Source organism: Hyperolius riggenbachi, chromosome 1 (assembly GCF_040937935.1).
Source record: "Hyperolius riggenbachi isolate aHypRig1 chromosome 1, aHypRig1.pri, whole genome shotgun sequence".
Taxonomy (NCBI): Eukaryota; Metazoa; Chordata; class Amphibia; order Anura; family Hyperoliidae; genus Hyperolius; species Hyperolius riggenbachi.
Genome location: NC_090646.1, coordinates 527,175,608 through 527,186,540, shown reverse-complemented (window position 1 = coordinate 527,186,540; position 10,933 = coordinate 527,175,608). Strand labels below are relative to the sequence as shown.

The window sequence follows — 10,933 nt, the reverse complement described above, 5'->3', positions numbered from 1 at the left end:
AATCAGCAGCGCTATTGAGCAACCACCTAAGCAACACAAGAGACATAGAGTTTTTGTTAAGTTTTCTGAACAATATAGAAATGATTTGATAAGGGTTTTTTTCTTTGTAAAAGTGCAGTTAACCTTTAAACCTATTCATAAAAAAAGACTTAGAAATGTAACACATTCTTATTTGCTTTCATTCATCGGAGGAATGTGTTAAGAAGGTAATTCTTTCCGAACAGAACAGCTGGCTCTCATATGTTAGGTTAGCATTGTCTAATCACAGTAATCTTTGAATAGGAAGCAGGGTTACTGCTAATCTTATTTTCATTAGTAGCCAGGAACAATAATATGCACACATACATTTCCAGCACCTATACTGTTACCTCTGTGTGACCCCTGACCTCAACCACCCTAGCCTCCCCCCAAAATACCAGGTTATGGCTAACCTCAGCCGATCCTCTACGCACCTGGCTAAAACCCCTTCCTGATCCCTACCCCATTACCCCTTCCCCGCACTTAAATCCCTCCACGTAGATGAGAACCTAACCGTATGCCTCTCCCTCCCAAACATCCAACCCACAAACAATAGAGTTAGCTATTGCTTTGCAGTAATAATGTCTGCAAGAACTGAGTACATGGGTCCAATTAAATCCCGCTTCACTTCATATTCCTATTTAAAGAAACCAAATAATGTGGGCGCAGAGTGCGCTGTCATAGACTGCAATGTAAATTTTGACTATCGCGGCACAGACAGGACTATGGGCAGATTTGGGCACCAGAGGTGACTGAGTTTGGCTTATATAGCCGTTCTCCGGATAACATCAGAGGGAGGAAGTGTCAACGCACTGAGTTAAGATACAATGTAGGCAAACTCCAAATAGCAATGGAGAGAGTGATGGTGCTTACACCAAAGTTTGGCTACATAAATAGTGGCAAAAGTCTTCAGCGCCAGGGGTATTGCTACAATGTAGCCAAACCCCCGGGTATCAGCAGAAGGGTTCATAGCCTGCGTACAGAGTTCGGCAAAGGTAATTAACTGGCCATTCGGGAATTAGCTATTATGTAGTTGAACCCCACTTCAGCTGTAGCTTAGTGTTAGGTGAAGTTGGCGGGGTATTAGTGTAAAAATAGGTGGAAGGGGGTTAGTGTTAGGTGTACATACCAGAGGTTAAGCGTGAGAGATACTGTAGGTTAGGGAAGGTAGATATTAGAATATCTGTAAGATTACCTATATTCTAATATAGGTAATGTAGAATAGTAGAATATTGGCAATCTTACTGATATTCTACTATCGGTATTAACCAGCATGCAAAATTCCCAACTCCATTTTTTTGTATGTACAGATTATTTTTTACAGTGTAGAAATGGAAGCTGGATTACCACAATCACGTATACAGAGTTAAGTCCATGTGTAACAGCATAAGTTATGAGACGAGAGAGAAGCAGTCTTTGATTTGAGGTCTCCCTGAGAGCCAATTTATAAGGGCAAGAAAGATTATGTCCACTGACGAGCAGGGCCCGGACAAGGGAGAGGCAAGAGAGACTCCAGCCTCAGGGCGCAGTGTAGGAGGGGATGCACATCCCACTCAGCTATCATTCCCCTTTGTGTTTGAACTTTGAAGCAGAGAGAAATAAGAAAAAAGGATACATGGTACTGTACTGCAACCCAGAAAACTAGAGATTGAGGTTTTGGGGGTGTTTAGAGCTCTGGGACGCCTCTTAGTCTAATGGAAATCAGTGTGTAAGCTTGGATGGGAGGGATGGGAGGGATGTGAGGGATGGAAGGGCGCACTTTGGTGTCTCAGCCTTGGGTGCTGGAGGACCTTGTTCTAGCTCTGTTGACGAGGCTTACTGTAATCAGGCTGATCAATTGATCAAAAACTTTGTAGCTAGAGGTTACAGTGCGAGAGATTTTTTGGTTACACAGAAGATGTGTGTAACTAGATAAAAGAGAACTGAGTTAGAGAGGATCAGAGTGAGAGTGTACAATTCATTTGCACTTACAATAACCACGCCCCTTTGGTTCAGAAAAGTGTCCGAAAGGCTTGGACTTTGGTGGAATCGGATCCACTTCTATCAAAAGTTTTTCATTCTCCCCCCTCTTTTGTATACAGGAAAGGAAACAAGCTTAAAAGATAGTTTTATAGAATACTGAAATGCGCACACTTGTCTCAAAAACAGATAAGATCAGAAAAGTCTCACAGTTCCAAACAATGAGAGAGTTCCAGGTGGTCTTGTCAGACACTGTCCTATTGATCTTTATTCTTGGACAAACACTTCCACATTCAAAAAAGAGAAAACACAAAAATATAGCGTAATCCTGCGAGCATAAACACCCCTCTCAGAGAGAAACCGCCACCAGGATCCTCAAGGTGTATATACTAAAAGGCCACCTCTATGCCAGCACCAGTGCCAGGACACCCCCCAAGTGCCCGCACTCACCGCACTGGCCTCCTTAGTCTCCGGAGGTAGGATTAAGTGTGTATGGGGGTTTTCAAAACGTGCCTCAATCTCTCTATTGCAACTTGCCCGTCAAGCTGTAACTAAGGACAGCGAACATAGCGTAATATTGTCAGTTTAATAAAAAGATTAAAAACAATTCCACTCACAAGCCTTGCAGGGTAAACAGCGTGTTCAACAGCCCCTGATGAGTCAAGGTGTTGACGAAATGCATTGGGCGGAGGGGAGTTTATGCTCGCAGGATTACGCTATATTTTTGTGTTTTCTCTTTTTTGCATGTGGAAGTGTTTGTCCAAGGATAAAGATCAATAGGACAGTGTCTGACAAGACCCCCTGGAACTCTCTCATTGTTTGGAACTGTGAGACTTTTCTGGTCTTATCTGTTTTTGAGACAAGTGTGCGCGTTTCAGTATTCTATAAAATTCATATGTTTACACACTGAAATTTGAGGAACGCGAACCACTAAGTGCTGTTATTTCCATAAGTGCATATTTGGTTTGAAGTTAAAAGATAGTTTGGTCAGACCTGTTCAATATGATTGGCTTCTGAGGAAATACGGTACAATCCCTGCTTAAACTGCCAGAATTTTTTGAGCATCCTGAGTGGTGACCACCTGATCCATCTCATGGAAGGGGATAAGATAAAGATCACAGGCAATTTCTCCTGTGTTACTACAAATGTAATTTATTTTCTGAAATGTCCTGTGGAATGGGTTACGTTGGTCAGACCTCAAGAGATGTTCGGACATGATTAGACAAACATCGCAGCAATTAGGCTGTATAAAAAAATCAGACGGATGGCAACCTGACGGAAATAAACAAAAAGAAATTCCATTCTCCCATAGGTCGCCATTTTTTCGAATGTTGTCACGTGGTTAACGACCTTCGGTGGTGTGCGTTGAAAAAAGTGTCAGCTAAGGAAGGATTGGATTAGGAGACCACCCTGTTGAGAAGAGAGAGCTGCTGGATAGATAAGTTACACACTCTTACTCCAGATGGCTTAAACGAGGACTTTGATTTGCCTTGAAATGAAATTGTGTCTCTCCCTTTAACCTCTTGAGAAAAAAGGCCACTGCAGCTTTAAGGCCAAGCTGCAGGGCCGCACAACATAGCACACACGTGATCCCCCCCCCCTTTTCTCCCCACCAACAGAGCTCTCTGTTGGTGGGGTCTCATCACTCCCCCATGTTTATTTTTTTTTAATCAATATTTATGTTTGTGTTTAAAAAAAAAACACTGTTCCTTTAAACCCCTTCCCTCCTCCCCTCCCTCCCTCCCCCCAGCCAGCTAATAATGGCGATCAGCTCTCATAGGCTTCACCCTATGAGAGCCGATCGCACTCTTGTCCCCCAGGGGGACACGGCTGACCCCAGTGCAGCGCTGCTGCTGATCGCAGCGCTGCACCATATAAATAGACGGCAATCACGCCATCTAACAGACTCCCGAGCGGCTATGAAGGCGGGGCGGAGCTCCGCCCCCCAAGCAGGAGATGCACGCGCAGCCTGCGCGCGATCTCCTGCAAGACAGAGCCCCAGGACTTGGGGTTGGCGTTAGGCGGTCCTGGGTCTGCCGCCGCGGCCACCCCCATCGGCATGACTCGGTCGGCAAGAGGTTAAAATTGTGCCCGCCCTCGCTGGGGTGTGTTTATGTAAATTGATTAAGATTTTATAATGGAGTTATTCCGATGGAGTGTGTATGCATTTAACAAGGCCTGTGTGCCGAAACGTTATGCTGTTTTGTGGCTATGATACCATGCAATTAATTAAGCTAAAATTGCAATTCCAGGTGGAGACTCGGCTTCTAAATAACCTCCTGCAGTGTAACAAAATGTAGTTGTAAGGGTGCACCTTACTTATTTGCAGCCTTTCTTATTATTCTCTGATGCTTACTTGCTATTGCTAACCCAATAGAGCAAATTAAGGTAGTTGGAGGCTTTTTTTTCCATTTTAGCTGTCACATGGCTAAGCTAACACACACCTTTCTTCTTAAGCAGAAAAATTTTTTTATTTCTTGAAAATCTGTTAAGAACTATTATTTTAACTCTTTTCTTAATGCTGTAGGTGAACTGTCAAGTTACACGTACAGTAGAATCTAGTTATAGTAATTGCTGATATAGTAAACCTCTTACTATAGTAAACTCAGTGCTCAGGTCCCAACCATGGGTCTATATTTATATACAATAAATGACTAATTCTGATATAGTAAACTAATTAACCGGGTCCCTTGAAGTTTACTATAAAAGGATTCAAAGGTACTACAAAATAATTTAAAGCGGACCTGAACTCAGAACTTCCTATCTACTTTAAAAGATAAGCAATCCTATACAATAAAACCTAACTGTCCCTGTGTCAATCTCTTTCCCCGTCTGTCCATGGTTTTTGGGACAGGAAGACGGGCCAGGGAGCAGGGCGGAGGCGCGCGTGTGTGCGGCGTGCAGGTGTACGTGCGCACTGACTGGCAGGGGTGGTGCGTGAAGAGACCTAGAGCCCGTTTTTAAACGGGCTTAGGTCAACTAGTAGCATAATAACCTTTACAGAAAAACCTTTCTTTTTTACAGCTGATACAACTCCTGCAATAAATCTGTATTGTGTCTACTTCCTGCTTTCATTGAAGCAGACAAAGAGTTAACATGCTCTGTTTAAAAATGATTTGCTCTGCCGAGGACTGCCGAGGTTCCTGAGCTGACACAGCTGAGAGATCAAATTACACTTGTGATAAGCCACAGATGAGGGGGAATTAGACAGGCTAAACTCTCTAAATACATACAGGGTGCATGTCTCTGTGTTTTCCTTCTGTCCTGTGCAAGAGTTCAGGTCCACTTTAATAACTTTTAAGCTGTATGGTAACAGAAGGGGGAACAGCTAGATTCTGATCCCCAGGTACATCTGATAGAAAACGCTTACATTTATGCATCAGCACACTCTGAATAGCTGTGAGTATTTCACGCCATTGTTAATGAAGATGTTTATAAAGTGAGAAATCCCAGAACAAGGGAAGGGGTTTGAAGGCAATGAGAAATGCAGTTTCAGTCTCCTGAGGGGGGTTTGCAAATGTGCCTTAAACCGATGTCTCCTTTATTTGTGCGAAGGAGGAGATTGCATGGGTGCTAGCTTTGCACAGAGAAGGAAGGTTAATCCTAGTACAGTCCCTGTTACACAAATGCACTAAAGCAGCCACAGGACTCCCACTGAGTAATTAGCACTTTGAAACTCCAGATGTGAAAAAGGCCTGACAAAGGTGGGGGCTTGATGGAATATGAAGGCAAAGAAGAAAGAGAAAATCACAGAGAGATGGCTGGACAGACCGGATGCATCAAAAGAATCATGAAAGTAAGATTTTTTTTTTACTGATTGTTTGCCTAGGTAGCTCTGCCGGTGATAACTGAGCTAACAAGCTGAGAATAGACAGATAATAATGCATGTGTTTCCCACGGATGTCACCGGCAACTTGTAAACATGATCAGAAAGCGTTCTTTACATGCTGAGGTTACATGGAGACAGGCAGTTAAATGGCAGTTCCTTTTTATGTTTGGACAATGTCATTGCTTGCCTGATCAGGTAATTGCCTTGAAAAAATATATATCCACTGTTAGCGTTTGTTATAAGTAAAATCAAAGTCTTCCTTGTTTACCTGAAAGGCGGTTAGATGGGGTGACAGCTGAAGGGTGTTTAGAAAGCATATTGTGCTGATCACCTTCACAGGGACTCCCTGGAACTAGTAAAAGAGCAGCATTGTATTTACATATGGCAAGTCGGTGGAAAGTTAATTTGGAATAACAGTCATGGAACTTGATGGATGAGAGGACAGGAGACAACAAGGTCACAATTATTCATTTGTCCTTCTGCAATATCAACCTATCGTCTTCCTGCTCCCACACTGACGTTCCCACAGCCAGATTTATACCTGTTATGATTTTTTTTTACATGAAACATTCAGTACATTCATGGATTTATTTTAATCCTGAATTTTACAACAACTATGCATATGTATTACCAGCTAACATTTGGCAGGCTCGGTTATGCTCCAGAGGGATGTTGGTTGCTAAAAATATTTTTTCCCCTGTAAGTAAAATGGAATCATTTCTTTCTTAGTAATGCATTGTCTGGTACAAGTAGCAACAACACACATTCTGAATGGTAAAAGAGGAACATCAGGTGTCTTCCAGAATATGGCAAATAAGTTACTATTTAGATTTATAATACACAGGACATACTCACCAAAAAAGTGACAAGTTCTAACTTTGTCATTATGCACTGACTAGATGATCGTCTTAGCAACCAGTAGATGAGAAGGAGGAAAGTCTCTCAACTAATGAGTGCTCCAAGATCAAAGAATTGCTCGTTCTCTTTGGAAGGAGGGATCTAATACACGGCCTGTGCATTGCCACTTCTGGAGCGCAGGAGGCATGATGGGAATCTCTGCAGAAACTATTGGGGTGCATGGCGTGGACATGTTGTAGAGATGACAGTACAGGCCCAAAAGACTTTGTCCAACTGGGTGTAGAACGTCCTGATGCAACAGGTGTATTACTAGGCAAAAGTAAACAGTTTTTCATAAAAAATATATCATGGTGGAGTAGTTTATGACCCAGCATTGCAACTTGTAAGTAAAAAATATTTAGCTACAAATGAATCTGAACTGTTTTTAATTGTTTATGCTTTAGTAATAGATTCTTAGGCTGTGAAATCAGGGATTGGGTAACTCATGAGCTATAGAGACCCTGCAGTATGGCCCATCATAGTTTCATATGGTCCAATCCTAGGGTCTGTATATTCTCCCCGTGTCTGTGTTGGTTTCCTCCAGGCACTTCGAGTTCCTCCCACATCCCAAAAACATACAGCTACGGTAAGTTAATTGGCTTTCCACTAAATTGGCCCTAGACTACGATATATACACTACATGATGCATGCATAGATTATGGCTATGGTAGGGATTCATGTTCTCAGTACAGCAGGCACACCATCAAGGTTCTGGGTGCTTGGTGAGGTGACTTATGGCAAAGTCACGAGAGTCACAACAATAAACACGAGTCACCAGCACACGAGTAGTTCCATCACATGCTTTGCACTTTTATTGCGCAATCATTTCTACATAATATCCAACAATTGCCTTGAGAAAGAAGGACCGTGGCCCCGAAACAATTGTCAGATATTATGTGGAAATGATTGCACAATAAAAGAGGGTATTTAAACTTTAGTTTAACGATTTTGTATTTTTATTTTAATTTATGTTTATTGTGGAGCATTTTTATCCACTTCTGAATTAAAAAACAAGAAACTTAAAAAACAAAAATGTAAGCTCCAATTCCTTGTTTAGCCAATGACCATATGCACTATGGTGCCTTGATTTGCTGGGTAAAATGCATCTTATACCCTGTTTGCTTGTATAACCTTGTGCTATGTTGTATAACCGTTTGCTACCTCTCTACCTGTCACCCCTTGTTTACAATGTATGTACCTCTATTTATTGTCCATTGTAATATGTTGGCGCTTTATAAATACAATAAATAATAATAATATTCATAAAGGTGGCGATCAGTTATATTTATGAAAGTTAAGATCATTTGCTGTCTGAGCATTCTCATCAACATTTAATTCCATCACTACAAAAAAGTGTTAGGCCTTTTTTACACTATACGCTGAAAAACAAAGGCTTTTTAACTTTCCATAGTAGTGCATTGTTAAAAAGCTTTCAGTTAAAAATCTATACAGTGTGACCTGAACCATAGGAAAACATGGACATTACTTTGCAATTCAGTTGTGCTTTCAGTTATAACTGAGAGAAACTGAACTGATATAGTGTTAAAGGACTCTTAGTCAGCCTAATTGTTACTTTACAAATAGTGTTCACCACTTTGAAAGTGGAGGTAAAAACAACCAAGGCCACAAGGAGACTGAATGGAGGCCAGGGCCTGAAGCTGACTGCCACTTCAGATCCTAGGGACCAACCAAGAAAATCAAATTTTGGTTTGCCACTTCACAGTCATTTTTGTAGATAAAGTGCTGATTTTGAAGGTATTTAAAATATGGTGAACATAAGGGCCTGATCTAAATGTGATCAAAGAAATGACCACCTGTAATCAGACTTGAAACATAATTCCACAGAAAAGATCCAATACCTGAACCACAGAAGAAGAAGCAGACATTTCCCCTTTAAAGGGAACCTGAGGTGAGAGTGATAAGGAGGCTGCCATATTTATATCCTTTTCTACAATACCAGTTGCCTGGCTGTCCTCCTGATTCTCTGTCTCTAATACTTTTAGCCATAGACTTTGAACAAACATGCAGCAGATCAGGTACTCTGACTCAGCTGACTCAGGTTTTACTGGATTAGCCATATGCTCGTTCCAGGGTTTTGAATCAGACACTACTTATGCCAGAAGATCAAAATGACTGCCTGGCAACTGGCATTGTTTACAAGGAAAACTCATCTTGTGTTCCCTTTAAATATGTTGATCATAATAACACGAAAATCCAACAGGGCCAAAAAATTGTAACAACCGTTATTAGCCAACCAGGATAACAACAATTAAAACCAAGGCGTAACTACCCAGGGCCTTATATCCCGATTATGAAATGTAATATGGAGCTCTCAGCTATTGAATTTTTCGTGTTATTATCCTCATATTTAAAGGGGAAATCTGCTTCTTCTTCTGTGGTTCATGTTAATTTGGGTTGATGACCCTGTTTTCTCCTATATATACGACTATTCCCAGATATAGGTCTGTATTCAGACAATTTAGCTGAATATGTTTTTGCTCAAGTTTTAGTGTAAAAAAGAGCCTCTGCACCTTTCAGCTTGGCTATCTTGAAATTAACCTAGTAGGAAATGTACTGGTAAGCTCAAATATTGTACTTGACCTCAAATATGTAATTAATGTAATTGATGATTGGACTGGAATGATGATCTCTGGTATAAAACAGCTTGTACTGACTGCAGGTTGCCAGTGCCACATAATAGGTGTATGCTTCCTCCTTTAACCACAGCAAATTCTGCAAGCGTAAACTGCTAAGAGGTCTAGAGGACCCCACAACTAGAGATGGCCCGAACGGTTCGACCGCAAACTTATTAGCGTGAACATTGCTGGTTCGCGTTGAAACGCGAACTTTATGGCGAGTTCGACCCGCCCCTATACTACATTATTAGGCTCAACTTTTACCCTCTACATCACAGTCAGCACTACATTCCCTACTGGACCCCCCCACCCCCCCACCTCACCTTATATAAGGCAGCTGCTTCTGCCATTTTCCTCACTCGTGGCTGCAATAATTAGAGAAGGGAGAGTTTGCTGCAGAGACATAGGGAAAGCTTACTTAGGCTAAAGTTAGGCTTGTTAGCTTGCTCTTTGCTGATACTTATTGCTAAAAAGCACCCCACAACAGCTCTTTTGAGCGCTAATGTTGTTCTTGTGATCTGTTTTTGTGTTGTCGTTTTTTTGTGGCCCACTGACACTTGCATATACAGCCCTGTCAGTCAGTCACAGCTGGCCCTTGCTAATTCCTATACTGTGCAAGTTCCAGCACATTCAGTGACTACCTTTTCACTGCACGTGAGTGACAGCTGCACATTTGTAATACCAGTCCGACCATGCATGCCTGTTCATGGTACCTGTGTGTGTGACAGGCAGCTGCACATTGTATTGATACCAGTCACTGCATACCTGTTTAGTGCACCTGCGTGACAGCACGCAGTGTTATATTGTATAACAGTCACTGCATACCTGGTCATGTGACAGCTGCACATTGTATTGATACCTGTCACTGCATACCTTACAATGCACCTGTGTGACAGCTGCACATTGTATTAGTCAAGTCAGTGCATACCTTTCACTTTATCCCCCCTAATATGGACAAAACAACAGGCAGAGGCAGACCTAGAGGCAGGCCACCGGGCAGGTCTGTTCAAGGTCGTGCTGACATGATTTTGTGCGGCCCTGGACTGAAGTACAGTGTTTAGAAGAAGGCACGCACTGTCAGGATGTAGTTGACTATTTAACACAGAACACCTCATCTTCCACAGCCACCAGCGCTACTACTAGCACCACATCTGTTCCATTTGACACTTCGCAGAAGTTATTTGGTGGGGAATTAACTGATTCACAGCCACTATTGTTACAACAAGATGAAGGCGCTAAGCAAGTTACACCACCTCATATGTCTGAGTTAGGCGTCACTATGGACGTAAGGTGTGAGGATGATGATGAAGTACCTGCTGTTGGTGCAGTTTTGGAGGTGTCTGATACAAGCGAAGCTTTGGAGAAGGATTATGATGATGATGAGGATACTGCCATGGATGCCACATGGGATCCTAATAGACAAGATGACCAGGGTGGGGGAGTCAGAAAGGAGTAGGAGGAGATGAGTTGCTGAAAGAAGCAGGGGGATTTCGTCGTCAGAAACAGCTGGTGGCAGTGTCCGGCGGCATGTATCGCCACCTATGGACAGCCAGCCAACATGTCCTTCAACGTCAGCTGCTGATGCCACCATAGT

At 42.3% G+C, this 10,933-nt stretch overlaps 1 protein-coding gene across 1 annotated transcript in view; it reads left to right on the top strand.

Moving 5' to 3' along the window:
• Positions 1-5,688: 5,688 nt before the first annotated feature.
• The window catches only part of NOS1 (nitric oxide synthase 1), a 459,584-nt gene continuing 454,339 nt past the window's right edge, over positions 5,689-10,933 (top strand). The window contains exon 1 of the mRNA XM_068246073.1: positions 5,689-5,773. The gene's annotated coding sequence lies outside the window, so the exon portion shown is untranslated. The remainder of the gene's footprint in view (positions 5,774-10,933) is intronic.